Source organism: Ornithodoros turicata, chromosome 7 (genome assembly GCF_037126465.1).
Source record: "Ornithodoros turicata isolate Travis chromosome 7, ASM3712646v1, whole genome shotgun sequence".
Classification (NCBI taxonomy): Eukaryota; Metazoa; Arthropoda; class Arachnida; order Ixodida; family Argasidae; genus Ornithodoros; species Ornithodoros turicata.
Genome location: NC_088207.1, coordinates 25,739,691 through 25,757,403, shown reverse-complemented (window position 1 = coordinate 25,757,403; position 17,713 = coordinate 25,739,691). Strand labels below are relative to the sequence as shown.

Below are 17,713 nucleotides of genomic sequence, written 5' to 3'. Positions count from 1 at the left end.
TGCGTTGAGCCCTTGTTGAGTGCGCTGAATGCTTGTTGAGTGATTGGTGCCGAGCGTTGATTGTTGCTGAGTGAGTGAGTTAGTGAGTGAGTTGCTGAGTGCCGATTGTTGCTGGGTGAGTGCGTTGCTGAGTGGGGGGCGACAGTACCGCGACCGGTACGACAGCGTGAATGCTGGTTGCCGCCAGAGAAGTGCCGGGGAGGACCATCATGAAGCAGGTGGTGGCCGCAAAGTCAGCTTACTGTGGTCTCCATGCGGGTCCCCGGTGGAACAGTGGTCCCGATGCGCCTTGGCTGCTAGAGGGTGGTTCGCTGCTGGTCTGCCGAAAAATTTAGGATGTTGCATGGCCGAATTACGCCGAACATGGTGTTCATTGTTCGGGTCACCAAATGTAGAGGAGGTGGTGTCCCTCTACATGAGTCCTGACCGGCGGTGGTGGAATGTCCCCACGGGCAGGACGTGGCCTCACACGAGGACAGTGCCGGTAGAACTAGCTGCATGGCGCAGTGGCGCGCGCCAGCAGAGGCATGTCGTTGTCATCGTCGTCCACGGGCCGCCACAACACCATTCACGTACGAAAATTAAGACAACGGTCGATGTACAAGGGTGGTTCAAGGTTGACCGGGACTTATACTACTCTAAATACAAGGGAACATTCGGGAAGCACCAAACAACGTCAATTTTTCAATGAATACACCGTGCGCGTCGAGACACCGCTGCCATCGCTGTGGCAACTCTTTGATGCCTTTGGCGTAGAAAGAAGTTGGCTGCCGTCGTAGCCACTGCAGGACATCGTTCTAGAGGGCTTCGTACGTGTGGGACGTCTTTCCTCCAAGGTGCTCTTTAAGAGGCCCAAACGAATGATAGTCGCCTGCGGGGCAAAAATTTGGGCTGCAAGGGGCATGGGGTAACCCCCCCCCCAGTGAATTTCGGCCAGGGTTGGTACCGTCAAATTTGCCGTGTTAGGCATGGCCTTGTCATGTATAAGAATGATCCTTCCGGACAACATCCCAGGCCTTTTCTTAGGAATTGCGTTTCGCACAAGATGGTTCCCCCTACTTCCCAGCAGACGGCTGCTTTTATTTGGCGGCGGGGAAGCCTTATATCGCCATTCCACGCTGCTTCTTTTTGTCTCTGGGGTGAAATGATGCATCCAGGTTTCATCACATTAATTAACTGCTCCAGATACAGTGTCCAACGTAATGACCCCAGAGCCGCCTTGGAAAGACTGGACCACCGTCCTCTCGACTTATTGAAGCCCCTCGGAGAATGGCCGGGGAGGGGGGGGGGGTGTCTTAGACAGCGCGCGACAGCTGCTTTAATGACATTTCTTGTGGACATCGCAGCGCCTCTAACGTCAAGTGTTTTGGAGTAGCCGGCTCCTGTGTTTTGTAGGAGGCACCATCTCCATATTTTTATTTCCTAATCCCAACTCCAACATCTGGTGATTAATTGCTAAAATTCGTCACCCATCGGATTGAAGTCGGTTCAGCAGCTGCTCAGAGACTGCCATGCGCGCTCCCTTCTTGTCTCAAGTAAGGTGTCTCGGGAACCCATTTTGCGCAAACTTTTCGGAATAGTACGTGCCGTGAATGTTTGTCTCCACACTGCCGACACCAATATTACGCGTCCCGAACCGCTGCTCGCCGGTTCTCGAGGACGGCTTGCTCAACGCCTGCGATGTTCACTGGTGCAGCTGCAATCGGACGAACGTGTTCATCCGGTTCATTCGTCACCATATCCCACCCTTCGCCAAACTACTTGCTCCTTTCATACTCTCTTTCCCCTTGACATCGTTGGTTCCACATAACGGGCCTGTAATCTTTGCAAAATCTCAGCTGGACGTTCTCGTTCACAAGGAACTCGATTATTCATCGCTGTTCCACAGCTATACAGACACACTGCTCGCCACTATGATAGCTGCTGTTGCTGCACGTGCTGCACACGCCGCTGACCCGAGAAGGACTGCACTTCGTCCTCCGAAAGTTTTTAAAAAAATTCAGTTACGTTTACTCACTGATATTTCCCGAGCGAAAGTCCAAGTCAGCGTTGAACGACCCTTATGGTATTCCAGGACAGGAATGCAAGCATGTCAAATCTGTGTCTTTATAGTCCGGACCTTCCTTTCAATTTTCTCCACACTTTCCCTCAGCTTATATAGTTCTTCTACAACGAACTGTTCCATTTCGTGCAATTTATGCTCCTGGAAGTTCATTGTGCAGAAGTGCAGTTCAGCGGCGCTTTGAACATAAAACCTTCCTAGGTCGTAAAACACATACCGGTGGTTTACGAAGGCACATCTGCAAGAAGTCGTAAAGCGAAACTGAAATGAAATACAAAGAAGGCGAAGGTATATAAGGGGAGGAGTGTTCAGCGAGCTAAAAGTGTACACCGTCACTTGGGCTGGAAAGATCCGGATTTCATTTCACTTAACGTATTTTTCCCCTGACCTGAATTTTTTATGTCGCTAAAACGCAGGCAGAAAAGATAATCGCTGGCACACGCTTGCCGCGGACTCGAATCAAGGGTAGAGGAATCTTTTAGCTAATCAGGGTAATCGGTGCTTCGTTGGAGTATAATAGTCTAGTCGAGAGAGAGAGAGAGAAAAAAAAAGAAAAAGATAGGAAAAGAGTAGGAAATTTAGTTATTTCTTTCTTTTTTGCTTCAGATATGGCTTCAACTTTTGCGAAAGAAGAGCTAACACTAGCGAAATAACGGAAGAAATAGGGAAAATAAATTGAAAGAGACGGTGTAGAACTGTAGAGACCTTTTTTGAAATCAGAGCTGTATTGGACTGCAAGCTACGTGCGAATTCTTGGTGCAAAATGTCGCCAAGTGGAGCATCGTAGTTTTTTAGGTAAATGAGAAGAATGGAAGAGGAAATTTTTTTAAGGCTCAGTAACACTAAAGGACACGGACAAAACGAACTACTACGCACAAACTATGCAGCAATCAACCGAGTCTCTGTGCCCAGTTCGTTCTGTCCTTGTCCTTTATTGCTCATCACGCTCAAGTAAAGTTACCTGCTTCATCTACACTCTCAAAACAGAATTTCACCACACAGCACGATCCTATAGCCAACCGTCATCCCGAATGACATCGTTCCCTCCAACGATTTGTCGAAAACGAGAGGCCTATGCCTTCTTGTGACACCTATGCAGTTATGTTGACTGTCACAAACACTCCCAGAAAAAAGGGTGGAGCAGTTATACCTTTCAGGTGGTAATATTTGTCGCATATGTTGTGCCTAAAAGGTTGCAAAGTTCTACCTGCTACACTCTAAATCGTTTTACACCTTAAAGGGTGTAAATCAAAATGTTCATGGCGCACACCTTTTAAGGTGTATTTTAACACCCTCATGGCAATTGGGGTGTAAAGGGTGTAATGCCGAATAAAACTGTTGGGTTTCTGGCAATATGCTGGTAACTGTGTTTTCACAATTACCAGCATATTGCGTATAATCACATTGAGGTCCATATATGTATGCACCTCAAGGTGATTAAATATGTGTGTAAACATGCACAGCCGACATACAGACAATCATGTATGGCGTGGCAGCTGTGCATGGCAGTGAAGCATGGCAGCTGTATATAGCTTTTCGTGAAACTGTAGACCTTCTCATGAGCAGGCACCTCCCCCATATGCGTGTTCATTACTTAGAACGCTGCATTTATTCACTTCTTCAAGGCTTTACAGTGTTGTACCCACAAATATCTAACCCTTCTAAAATGCATTACGTTGTTCATTATTCGCGACTCATCAGGATGTTTGGTCCTTTCCTATCTGTATGGTTGTACGCGTTTCGAAGGGAAACACCAGCATTTTAAAGATGTTGCTAGAAAAAATTGACATTTTAAGAACATAACCCTTTCATTAGCAAGAAGGCATCAATATTATCAAATGCATGTGTGGTCGCAGCCCTTCATGAGAAATGCCACATCTACTGATGGTTCCAAGGAGATACTACTTCAACATGCCCCAGAAGCAATTCAGAGTTACATTCATGACCGTGATATTCACGCAGAATCTATAGTCCATGTGAAAAGTGCAGTTGATGATGATAACACATTTGCTGTTGGCTTGCCAAAGAATCTTCCGAGGAGGACTTACCCGTGTTCATTGAGATTGCAGGCATACATGTTATTAACTCTGATACCATTTTTCTCATACAAACATTAACTACAGTTGAGTATGATGAGCACTATCATGTATTTGTTCTGTCTTGCAATGAGGAGCAACGTGTTTTAAGAAATTTAAGCACTCTCTCAACAGATCTTCTAAATCTGCATGCATTACCAGATTGTAGACGTGTTGTAAATCCAGGGCATGCACTTTTGTAATGTAACTTCCTGTTCCCTGTAGTTGTATATATTTACTTTTGTTCATGTGAACGAAAACAAACATACTCCCTTTCTACACCCTGGCGACACACTATCACCATATTTCACCTGAGGGCGTAGTACACCATTGTTACACCCTCAGGAACTTCCAAAACAAAGTTATAGGGTGTGAAAGGGGTGTGATCTTTGTTAATACACCTATTTTACACCTTTAAAGGTGTGAAACGATTTAGAGTGTACCTCACTCTCTCCCACGAATGATTGGGTTACCGCTTCTGATTCGGTTTGCGAGGGGGGCGTACGCCTTTTCTTAGCAATTTCGATGTATGATAATTGCTTTTACCACCCTTTTACACCCTTTATCAGACGCTATGTTGAACTAGGTGGTGGTAAGTATAGAAGTTACCACCTTTTCACACCCTTTTTTCTGAGAGAGAAGTTTCCGAGTAGCAGTGCAACTTTTTGGTACTCGCAGCTGAAATACAACGACAGCTGTGTCGCTATATGGGCAGATTTGAACACGATTCTTCCTTCCTCTGTGTTTGAGAGGTCTTAACATATAATATGTTAATATTTCGATTTTGTGAATATTTTAATATTTTGGCTCTTACAAATATATTGCAACTCGAACTCTGTTCGGATATTTGGGAACCTTTACAATCTTTACAATCAAGTTCGTATTGCAAGTACCCGAGACGAGAAACGTCACGAACCTTCCTCCACAGAGCCATGCTGGCGAAAGGCCCATGCCGTCTTGTGCTTTCCACACCCGCCACCTGCGTCACCACACCTCATCTACGTATATCACGCCACCTTCGCAGCACGCTTCTCCTGTGAATCAAGTACCAATTTGGGCCTGTTGTTCACACACTCTGATTTTACTCTGATAAGATACATGCATTTCTCGAAAACACTGGCTAAAAACGTGTGCCTAAGTGGAGCGACGTGGCGCTGAAGTGTTACGTAAGGTGATGAATCATTAAACATTTGTTGAAAGTGCAGTGCGTCCGTCCTGTGTCGCCCTTAGTGTTTTTAACGCTGGTTTTTAGCGATATCTTCCGTGACTCAAGGCCTGTTCCGACTTATAGCAGCGCGCTAATAACAGCGCTAGAAAACGGCGCGCAAAAACAGCGCCCACTGTTATCGGACGGTTCACACCTGAGCAGCGGAGCTATATAGCGCTATAATTTAGCGGAAGTTCGGTTGACCGCGCCGCGATATCTCGTACGCCCGGCGCATGCGCGCTATCCGATGCATAACGCCACATATACAGGGTTGCACGAGATGAAGTTCGGGGTTTGCAATTACGATAAAACATAGAATACGGCCGGCCTTTCGAGAGCTTAGCTATGCATCGGACGACGTATCATGCGCTAAAATTTTGTCAGTACAGTCACCCCTTTAAACTTATTGCAAATTAATTCGTAAAAATAAAAAAGAAAAACGCTAGTTCCTTAACATTTTTTATGGCCCATACCAGTTCCCGTTCCATCAGCTAGATGGCGCCACAGTCGGAAGCGGCGTTGCGAACGGCATTCAAACTACCTATAGAGAACAAAGGGAAAGTGTGACGTCGTAGTTTTTCTACAGGTGCCTTGTCTCCGTGCACTCTAAAAACACAACTTCACCGCATAGCACGCTGAGCACCAACCATCGCCACGCATGATAGGGTTATCGCTCCTGATACGAGGAGAGAGGAGGGCGTACGTCTTTTTGTGACATTTATCGTATATCCAAACTGCCAGAAAAAGGCGTACGCCCTCCTCTCTCCTCGAATCACGGGCGATAACCCTATCATTCGTAGCAACGGTTGGCGCACAGCGTGCTATGCATTGAAGTTCTGTTTTTAGAGTGTGGCATCAAATGTTTGGCCCTGAAAAGGGCCTTTTCGAGATGGAAACTTAATCGTTCAGGAAGGCCGGTATGCCTCAACATGCGCGCCGCGAACACTGATGCAGCGACGGAGTCTTTGTTCATACTCTTTCAGTGTACGCGCTCTCGAATTCCATCATCAATGGAGCGAAACGCTTGCGCAATCCTTTGCTTGAGATCTCCTACCGTGTTGATGGTGCCGCGGTACACCTGATCTTTGACGTAACCCCAAAGGAAGAAGTCGCATGGGGAAAGATCTGAGGATCGGGGAGGCCACTCCATGTTAGGGGAGGCCCCTGCCCATCCGCCTCCGAGGGAATGTTCTGTTCAGTCGCTGGCGAACGCGCCGACTCCAGTGTGGAGGTGCCCCGTCCTGCATGAATATGCACACTTTATTCTGCATGCGCAGTGCTTCGAGCTCTCGGCAGTCACGGTGCCGCTGAAGAAGAAGGGACCAACTACCCGCCATGTTCCCACCCAGCTTCGGTTTCAGGATGACATCTGCGTGAGCTCACGTACGCTACGCTCCTCAGTTTCCCTCTCTCCTCTATTGCCCGTGGAGCGACCTCATTGGTTCCCTCTCCCAAATAAAGGGGTAACGTCCCAAGGTTGAGGCGCACGTGGTTCTCTACTGTGGATTCACGCCGATCTACGATCCCCCCTCCCCCTTTCTTTTGTGGCTGGCTTGCGAATTGACAGAGACTTCGTCACGTGGTTTCTCCAACCTTTACACTCTCCCCTGCGCTGATGCAAACTTTCTTAGCGTATTGGCGGACGACAGGAAGGAGTGCGAACGAGATAAACGAGTCAGAGGTCTGTTTTAAGATACCATAGAACATATTGTAATTAGCAAGCTTTGTCTGGAACCTGTCTGGCTTGGCTTGGCTGCTTGGCAGAACAAAAGCCAGAAGCTCCTGACAATGACGTCGCGGCAGCGAGGCTATCAAATTCCATCGTAAATAATTGGTAAGGAATTTAAGTGTCATTTTTTAAAGTTCCGTGTTAGCACTCTGAAGCAACTGTGGCTATGAGCGGCGTACAGACGCGGACAGATGGAGAGAGGACAGCAGGAAGGAGCGGGGGACAGGGGGGGTAAGTATGCGTCCTGGGCAGACTTCAGGGGGAACTGTGCAGACACGATGTATTTTGCACGGTGGACTCTAAGCATCACAAGAAAACATCTGACAGCGTTTGTTTGGCTTTGTAATGGATTTAGTCGCTTCATTATGAAAGAACGTGGCCAGAGAAAATGATGAAATGAAATCTGAAATTGTGGCCCTGAAGATTCATTTGCAAATTTTTTCGGGAGGTTTTCTCAGAAGTATACGTTCTGTGTTGTAGACACCTTGGAAGCAAACGCAAGACAAGCCACATTTCCAAATACTATGGCCCGGTTTCACCAACTTCAGTTAACACTTGAACCGACATTGGACTTCCCCAACTTTGTGATAATCGTCAACCCTCACGTGTTTGCAACAGCTCTATGTGACCCTGTTTGAAGGAAAGTCTCGCATCTCGCGTTGGTAAAAGAGGGTTGACGCATTGTGGCACTAAGTTTAGGGATGTCTGACATCGGTTCAGGTGTTAACACGCGTTGGTAACACCGGGCATAAGAAGTCTACACTGCCTGCCGAAAGACCATGGTGAGGGTTCAGAAGGAATGACACTGCGTTGCCAGATGTATAAAGAGGTTATGTTAGTTACGCGCGCAGAACTTTAAACGAGCATTAAAGGAGCTAAAAAAATGCTAAGACGAGCAGAAATTATGATAACAAGGCCTGGGATACATATGCCAACGTACACTCTTAAAAATGAACTTCGCCGCGTAGCACGCTCCTAGCCAACCATAATCTCGACTGATATCGTTGTCTGCCCTGATTTGTTGAAAATGGTAGGCGTACGCCTCCCGTTGTCAACAAATCAGGCATACACGCATACGCATAAACACAAATACGAAAAAAAAAAAAAAAACACAAACACGCATACGAGCAGCAAACCATTCAGGAGCGAAAATCACGGTTGCTCGATAAATTGGGGATTAGATTGGGGATCCCACCAGACGTCACACCGAGCCGTTTTCCCACAATTTTACTAGCAAATTTAAAATATTTAAGGAGCACTGAGGAGCACGACCAATTTTTTGTTTTTGTTTTTATTTTTCAGTGCGGAGTGTTTTCTAACGAATAAAATGAGTTCCTGCGAAATAACGATTAGCGCAGATGACCTAGAGAGCGAGCGCGACGCCTCTGTTCCGCGCACCCTTGAAAGATTTTTCTCCTCGTGAAACGATAGCATCGCAGAACGAGATGATGTCGTGATGACGTATACCACTCCCCTCACGTGACGGGTGACGTACAGCGGCACAGCTCAAGCATGTATGAGCTGCGCGTGAGCTATGAAGAAAAAAAAAAAAAAAACGAAACAAGGCACGGAGCCTCCAGTACGTCACGCGGGCTGCCTTCTCCGACTGCATATTTCTTTTTCTTTTTTTTTTTTTTGCGTGTCAATTCGATTGGACGCCAACAACGCACCGCAGAGCGAAAATATTTTGCATGGTGACTCCTGGTGCGGATATCGAACGACGTTGAATGTCATCTCATTGCTCCTTCAAGCGTTCCCTGTCACTTGTACTCGTATAACTATAGTTTTGCTCTGTTTACAAGCATCATCCTGTTAAACTATATGCCACCAACACAACATGTCTGTCCGCCGCTTTACGGTACTTTTAGAGGAGCGGTGAAGTGACATTTAGGGTTGCTCAAAACCCTCCTCAATTAATCAAGCGGTCGATGAGGAGAGACCCGAATATTTGCTGTCTTATCACTGCGTTAGTTAACTTTTCAAAAGGCCACTGAAAAAAATATCAGCCATGTACGGAGAAGCGTGACCTTTATGCAACTTTAAAACGAAGGATTTACGGAGTGACGTTCGACAGCCTGATCTGGCTTGGCTACGAGAGATTATGCCGGGGAACATAACTTGGTCATACTCCATCAATTTGCGGTGTTGAGTACGTACAGGTCCCGACAAAAGTTTACGGAACACCGTAGAGGTGTAGTCAGGTGAGCGATACCGTCGTTGCTGCAAACAGGAGCAGATAAACTTACAAACGGGTGACTGGGTATACTCTATACACCTCTCAGTAAGTGTGTCCACTCCCGTTCGCTGCCAGGGTGTCGCTCCGATCAAGAAACACGTCGTTCTGGTGTTCCGTAAACTTTTGTCGGGATCTGTACTCGCAAGGAAGTTGTAATGTTGTTAACACAGGGCAACACGATTTCCATACACTTGTCTCATATTACGCGTAGAAATCGTCGGATGCGACTCAGTGGGTCGCTTTCACTGCTGGACAAGTGGACTTCGCTTGCGACAAGTGGACTCTCCAAAATGCCGTCACAGTGGAGGAGCCACACGTCCCGCCTCTTCGTCGCCTGCACTATCAACGTTTCCGTACTACACTCTTAAAAATGAACTTCACCGCATAGCACGCCCTTAGCCAACAATAAACTCGGATGATATCGCTATGTGCCCTGATTTGTTCAAAACGGTAGGCGTACGCCTTTTTGTGACACTTATGCTGTTCATAATTGTCACAAAAATGGCGTACGCCTCCCGTTTTCAGCAAATCAGGACAGATAACGATATCATTCGAGATGATGGTTGGCTAGGAGCGTGCTATGTGGTGAAGTTCTGTTTTAACAGTGTATAGGCGTACACTCTTAGAAATGAACTTCACCGCATAGCACGCTCCTAGCCAACCATCATATCGAATGATATCATTCCGTGTCATGATCTGTTCAAGGAGAGGGAGGCGCCTCTCTGGGACAAGATAATCTGTACCAGGTAGGCGCCTCCTCCCATTTTCAACAAATCCATGCACAGAATGATATCATCCGGAATGCTGGTTGGCTAGGAGCGTGCTATGTGGTGAAGTCCTGTTTTAACAGTGTACTTACCGTGTCTCTGAATCAGCTGTGGTAACGCCTTCTCACATTAACATAAAGTCTTTGTTCTTTACGCATCTAATACAACGCGATAGAATTTCAGCGCTTCAAAAGATTTGTGTATTTACCCTATATTGCTATTATTTATTTCATCACTCGAAGCATTCCCCGACGTAACCAATAGCACTAACTCTCCAGCACTAAGCAATCAACCAAACGCCGCACTGAGCCGCGCGGGGTTCACATTAATAGCCGCACAAAAAAGCAAAGCAGCGACAATTTGCAACTCCTCATTACGAATTCTACCGTTCTGGTTCTCGTCAGACGAGCGCACCGCCCTTATTCCCAAAGGCATTCGCTACCTCGTTTGCCAAATTTGACTCAAAACTTTCTCTAAGTCTGTCTGGTGCCTCGAAGGAAGATGAGAAACTTATGAGTGAATGTACGCAACTTCTTCCCACGAAACCGACGCATTGATTCGCCGCAGTCAAAAGGGGCACAAAGAAAATACGAGGAAAAGTGGAACAGCGCCCTCTCGAGGCAGGAGCACGTACCTGTAACTTAGCAACCCCAATTTGCATTTCCCATACAGAGGGTTGCATATCGCTCAAGGCATTGGGATTCTGTTGAAAACTTTACCAGGCCGACGTCTTTTGCGTGGCTTCTGGAACTTTTAATTTTTTTTTCTTTTCTGTCTTCATATTGGCCGACGCGAAGCCATCGTTCAATACGAGCTGCTGTTGGAATACGAAATGAACTCTCGGCAACATGTTTTCAATTTTGCCCGACACCCTCTGGTTTGGCGGTTAAAAATGACGAGGGAAAAAGTCTGTGTATCGAGGCTTCTGTCTTCGGAGCCGTGTCGGCGGAATACCGTCGGCTGCAGCGGCAGTGCCAGAAAACGGGTTCTTCTGGAGGGGTTCTATACGGGAACTTTGCACGAGGGATATTTCACCCTATTTTTCCCGTTCTTAAATGCACTACCAAAGGGGTACGAGGGGGTAACCACCGAGCCCCCCCCTTTCTGGCTACCCGCTGGTTCACGTATTAGTGCAGGACCAGAATGTTCAGGGTCTTCCAGCTGAGACGCACAAAAAAAAGGCAGACAAATGAAAGAAATATGAATGAAACCACAGCTGATTTATTAGCAGTCGTAAAAAACAAGTGCCCTCTTAGATCGTGCAGAATTAATCCGATAAGGTTGTAATTAACTAACTTTTAGAACATTGGTAAAAAAGGACGCTCACATCCGTTCTTGTCGATTTCAAAATTATAGTGTCATTTTATTCCTCGTTGTACGCGGTTCAGCGATACCGTAACCACGGTATTGAAAATCCCACGCAAAATAGCGACGTATACGTAGTTTGACTGTTATTCGACGGAATACATGACAAGGGCAGACGCCAGATGTTGAGAGTATGCCCGAATTCCCTCTCCGGAAAAACGAGAAAACGTCACTCCCTAAGAACCAATGAGGGCGCGACCATGAGAAAAGGAATGCTGCGCTTTCCCACGCCTTTGCTCCTCTGAGCGCAGCGCTCTCACTCGTGCGCTTGAGAAGTGACGTCACGCCGCCGGAATTTCTGCGGAAGCAGGGTTGATCTTTAAAATCCGTTTACTTAATATCTGAGCACTTCCAACACCACCTATACAGAAAGCCTGCTTACTCGTCGACGTGACGTAACAACTAAGAGTCAACCAATCGGGATCGTGTTTTCAACGGCCGTAGGCAATCACGTACGTGCTTTCAGCGGTCGTAGTCATGGAGACGAACCACCGTCGTCTGCGAGTAGTGATTGAAAGTGGTAAGTGGGAAAACTTTAAAATAAAGCGTAAAGCAGTCCCATATCTTTCTCAAGACTGATTTTCTGGAAAGCGTGTTGCACTTTTTGTCAACGGATTCAGGTCTGCAGGTTCTAAGTTAGGTGCAATCATTTGCGTGTTCTTGAATTTGCAGAACCAACTTTACTGACTTCACAGACAACGAACGAATAAGAAGGCACCCGCGCTAGCAATGACATTCACCAAAGCGGTTCACGTATAGGGCGTCACGAAACGAGTCAAAATGACTTCACGGATAAACTATCATGGGTAACATGTCCCGTATATACGTCACACCCCAACGCCTGTGATTCAGAGCATACCTGGGCAGTAATGTCATTACAGTAATGAATTACTTTTTGTGGTAGTTAGTAATGTAATGCATTACTTTTGACGTTATGTAATTTGTAATGTAAGTTAATTACATTTGGGCAGTAATTTTAATGACATTACTCATTACTTTTCACCAAAGAATCGAGTATGTGTTCTGTGTTGGCACTTGGCAGTAAGAGAGTTGCCGACTGGCGAGTTAAAAGAATTCCAACGTCCACAATGAATTTCCACATCCTCAACATCGTTACGATTAAGCTCGCAGTGCTGACTTTGTAATGTCATTACTTTTTCGTAGTACTAATTGTAATGTGATTTCATTACATTTCGATTGCAGTAAAGAGTAATGTAATTTAATTAAATTCTAGCTGGAGTAATGAGTAATTAATTTAATTACATTTTAGAAGTAATTTACCCAGGTATGATTCAGAGCACAGCCACCGTCATCTTTTTGTTTTAGAAGTAACTTATCCGTGACCGCTGCTGATCATTACGAATTGTCCTGTCTATAAGCGTTTATTCCGGGTTTTCTTCGTACGTTGCAAAGTAAACGTCGGCACAGTTTCCCATGAAGTCGGTCCAGGCTGCACGATCCTCTCCAAGCAACGTACCAGCACTCCAGTGAGCCAAATTGAGGTAATACTGACGTACCCAGGAGGTAATATTGACGTCGTCACCAGCATACCATTTCCGTTTAGAGCAGGGGTCTAAAACACGCGTCCCGCAATCAGCTATTCTGTGTACCGAGGGCCGTTGACCACCGACCAGAGAGAACACGCATTCTAAAAAAAAAATGTAATGAAGAATCAGGAATGAAACCAGATTTTCAGGCATTACTTTTTACCTTTGCCTGGCGTCGTGCTGACCCTGTTCATGTCAGGCAGCACATACGTATGTGAGCGGTGCATGTGACTCATGAACCTGAACAGCAAGTTATGGTCACAGCAACCTGCACAACGTGAACGATGCTGAAATAGCACTGCGACCAAACTAACACTTAATCAGTGTGAAGATTCAGCTTGGCTCATCTTAATACTCGCACTAAGTTTACAACAACAACAACAACATAGATGAATGGATGATGATGATGACTAAGTTTACAAGCTTATAGAAGCAGTATTGCCTCTCGGGATGTCGTCCGCGCGGTAAGTTAAAAACGAACAAAGAGAAGTAGAAAGAAGAAAAAAGATGGAGGTGCAACTGTTATGAAGAAGGGCCATTGCATTTTAAGTTTTTTGGAGTTATAATTAGGCCGCAAAGTCGAAACCATCCAATGTCCATAAAATCGGGTTGCTGTTTTTCTCTGATTTTTCCATTTCCATCTCAGAGCTGAAAGCTTAAACAAGGGCGACAATGCATTGTGTAGACAGGAGATAATTTCAGCGCTCCTGAAAAATGTTATAAGCGTTTGTGAAGAACTACGTATTTTTCTCGAAACGACTTCCATGTTTTCAGTTATGCCATTTGGAAAAACAGCATATTTATTTATCTTGGAGTGCCAAGTGGAATTTCCCAGCACACTCTTGTACCGTCCCGCTACGCGATAACTACACCGTTCCTGTTCTTTGTGTATATTTTTACTCTACGGTATTTTAGGGTATCTTACGGTAATTACGGTCATTCCTTAATTTCCTTTCCTGTGCGGCCCTCCATGATACGCTCTAAGGACAATGCGGTCAGCGACTCGATTTCAGTTTGAGGCCCCTGGCTTCTGAGAGTATATATAGCCTTCATCATCGTCTGGAAGCCGTTTAAATCGAATTTTCCGAGAGAAACGCAGTTTAAATAATGAGTATGAATGCGCCTTCCAGACCTCACCCCCCCCCCCCCCCCTTATGACTTTCGTTTCTGTTTACGCGATCCCTTTTCTGAGTCGTTTATTTTATTTCTTTGGACTGATTATTTCCCCCGCCTAGTATATAGATATAAAGCTCTTCCACGAAACTTACGAGCAATACTTGTATCGAAGACTTTTCAAAATTAAGCGCAGTCAGCTGTTTGTGTTGTTGCGCCAAGGTAATGAGGCAACGCAATGCCGCCGGCCCTCATTACAGTCTTGCGGGAATCTTTTTTTTTTTTTTTTTTCCCTTTTCAGCTCGAGTTCCTTTGTCGCATCTTGGATGAATACGAACGCTGTCAGAAACTTGAGAACATAAGTCAGACTATACACCGTTCCGATTAAGCGTCATTCGAGTCGAGGGTCCTCCGCTTACATTGCACAATCTTCGTTCTCAGGAAAACCGTCAGGCAATTAAAACGGGCGCAACAGAAAGAGACAGGGCAGGGCAAAGCAGCAACGCAATAATCAAGTGGGAGGTAATGTAAAATGTAATTGATTTTCCGCTACAAGTGTGGTGCGGGGTACACCCTTACAACAGAGGTGACGGTGGTGCTGGTGGTATATACCAGCGGCATGGCTGAGTGTAAAAGCATGCGGTCATTGGTGGTAGCTATACGGTCGTGCTGGAGACTGGTAGGTGATAGGTTCGAATCCTACCACTGGCTGTTCTGTCTAAAATTTCTCCCTGGTTTTCTGGCCGACTCTCCAGACGATAGTCGGCGCAGCTCCCCTGAAGTCGGCACAGGACGCATACTAACACCTCCTGCCCCGGCCTGTTCCTACTGTCCTCTCTACACCGATTGTTCCTACTGTCCTCTCTATGGCCGAGGCGGACATGTCCACTCCAAGGTGTACCTAGGTTTATATAACCGGACGATAACCGGAGGGAAGATGACCCAACATTTGTACCGTTGTACCTTTATGGCACTTGTTGTATTATTTGAGAAGCGAAGAAAATTAAAGCCGTTGTTTGCCGAGTCTTTTCCCCTGGTTGTGGTTCCGTTGGATTGTTGGTAGGGGTCACTTCCACATTTTTCCTATTTCAAGTCTATCTATGTTCTGTCCTGTACTCCAGTATCTTCTTTTTCTCTTAGCTGTCTCTTTTGCTATCGGTGCTCCCTCCTGTGATACTTCGTGTGGTACGGGGGTGGGCACCATTCTTTCCCTCTTCTTACACACACACTGGATGTCCTCTCTACATCTGTCCACATCTGTACGGCGCTCATCGGCATAGTTGCTTCGCGGCTCTACCACGGGAATAAAAAAAAGAGAAGAAAATTGGTGGTGACGATATACCGGCTTCACAGAACTTCACCGCATAGCACGCTCCGAGCAAACCATAATTTGCTCCCCCCTTTCCCCCGTGTTGTGGAAAGGGCGAGCCGTACTCTTTTTGGGACAAAAACGAAACTGGGAAAGTGTCACAGAAGGGAGGACGTCAGTAAATAGTGCCATTTTAAACCGACAGTTGGTTGTGAGCTGATTATGTAGTGAAATCCTGCGTTGAGAGTGGACTTGAAAGGAATCAGGCGACTAGTATATCGTGTTTTCGAGCCTGCCATCGAGATCCATATTACACTCGCCGTTAGGGACTCAGAACTAATAGCAGATCTACTAAAGCTAATAAGATTTGCCCAACTGATACGCTTCGGAAATATCAATGGTTTATCAATTTGTTTGCGTCGATGTATAAAATAACGATATTTTCCCAGCAGATATCCGTCGATAAACAACTGACATTTTAGAGGTACACCCTTAAAACGGAACCTCACCAGATAACGCTCTGAAGGTCAACAATTGCACAGCATGATATACCGTTATCAATCTCGATTTGTGGAAAGCGCAGGGCGTACTCCTTTTGTGACAATTAACGTAACTGCATATGGGTCATAAAAAGGCGTACACCAGTTCTCAACAAATTTGTGGAGAGAACGGTGTCATTTGAGACGTTGGCTGGTGTCAGTTGAGACGTCACGAAATGGCTGGATTTCGTTGCCACCGAAGCTCCATGGATCCAGTTCTCGACCTATAGTCTCTACAGTTCAACATGGTCGTGCCCATCTACGGATCGTCCTATCGGTTTTCCTCGACATCAAGCGCGCATATGATACCGTCTAGTACATTTGTGTGTTGCACGCCGTTTGGGGTATCCGGTCGGCCCTTCATCTGGCTCCAAGACTTCCTTACGGACCGAACTTTCGCTGTCCGTACGTCCCAAGGCCAAAGCCCTCAGCATCCTGTTTCACAAGGAAGCATTCTCAGCCCGACACTATTTAACGTGGTGATGGCCGACCTACAATCAGTAATTCCTCGTAAAGTGTCGTTTTCCGTGTATGCAGATGACGTCGCCCTTTGGACAGTAGGAAAATCACGCCCAGCCATACAGCGCCGCCTGCAGCTCGCTTTAAATAATATCCATACGTACCTCATGCACCTTGGGATGGACCTTTCACCAGAAAAGTGTGTCGAGCTCTCTTTCACGCGCAAAGCTATGGCCAAATTCCCTCTTTGGCTTGGTACAAAGAAGCTTGAGCCGGTACGCTTCCACCGCATCCTTGGCGTGGTGATCGACTCGGACTTGCGCTGGGCTCGGCACATTAAACACCTTGAAACTAAAGTGCAGCGATGGCTCCCCGCAATTCAACCTGGTTGGCTTAGGATGGGGCTGTGATCAGCGTTCCCTGCTCGCGGTTCACGCGGCATTGGTGAGGGCGACTGTGCTTTACAGCCTTCCTATTCTGCACAAGATATCAACAACTTCATTAAATACACTTCGGTCCCTGTTCGCTCGAAGCCTTCGTCGATGCCTCGGAGTTCCAAGAATGGCTGAAACACGGCAAGTACTGGCTGAAGCTGGTGAGCTCCCGATTGAGGTTCTCCGTGAACGTGAAACGGCTCGGCACTTCCTCCGTTTGCGTTCTCACATTCCCCGCCACCCGCTCCTGAGGAAAATTCGATACCGCCCTGAAAGCGACTTCTATCGAGTAGCGCAGAGGACACGCCAGACTCTCACTGGCTTCATAACTAAGGACACTATACCACCGGAAGCCCCCTGGTCTCTACCGGTACCGCCCACTTTTGTACGCCTTCCTAACCTTCTGGAAAGAAGAGATAAGGTCCCCCCTCAAGTCCTCCGATCACATATTCATGCTCTGGTAGACGAGAAGTTTTCTACGTTTACGGCAGCATATACCGATGGCGCATCCCGAAACAACAAGTCCGCCTCAGCATTCGTCATACCATCCGAAGGCGTAGTGCACGGAAGACGCCTTTCACATCCAACCTCTTCCACAGCTGCAGAACTCTATGCCATCCTTTTCTTTCTACAACACATCGCTGATTTTACACCGCGGGAATGGGCAGTCTTCACAGACTCCAAATCTGCACTTCAAGCAATTGAAAATTCCGGCATACGAGGCCCATCCGCACCCCTAGTCACAGATGTGTTAATGGCTTACCATACTATCTACGCAGCAGGCCACAGGCTAGTTGTCCAGTGGGTTCCAGCCCATTGTGGTGTCGTGGGGAACGAGCAGGCCGACAGCGCCGCAGAAGCAGCACTCTCG

The 17,713-nt window shown here is 46.6% G+C and overlaps 1 protein-coding gene across 4 annotated transcripts in view; it reads right to left on the bottom strand.

Moving 5' to 3' along the window:
• Positions 1 to 17,713, bottom strand: part of LOC135400691 (excitatory amino acid transporter-like) — an 86,155-nt gene that overhangs the window by 23,023 nt on the left and 45,419 nt on the right. Inside the window, exon 1 of one of the 4 annotated variants that reach the window (XM_064632529.1) lies at positions 2,018 to 2,109. The exons of the other annotated variants lie outside the window; for them this stretch is intronic. The gene's annotated coding sequence lies outside the window, so the exon portion shown is untranslated. Of the gene's footprint in view, positions 1 to 2,017; positions 2,110 to 17,713 lie in introns of those variants that run through there. 4 annotated transcript variants of the gene reach the window in all.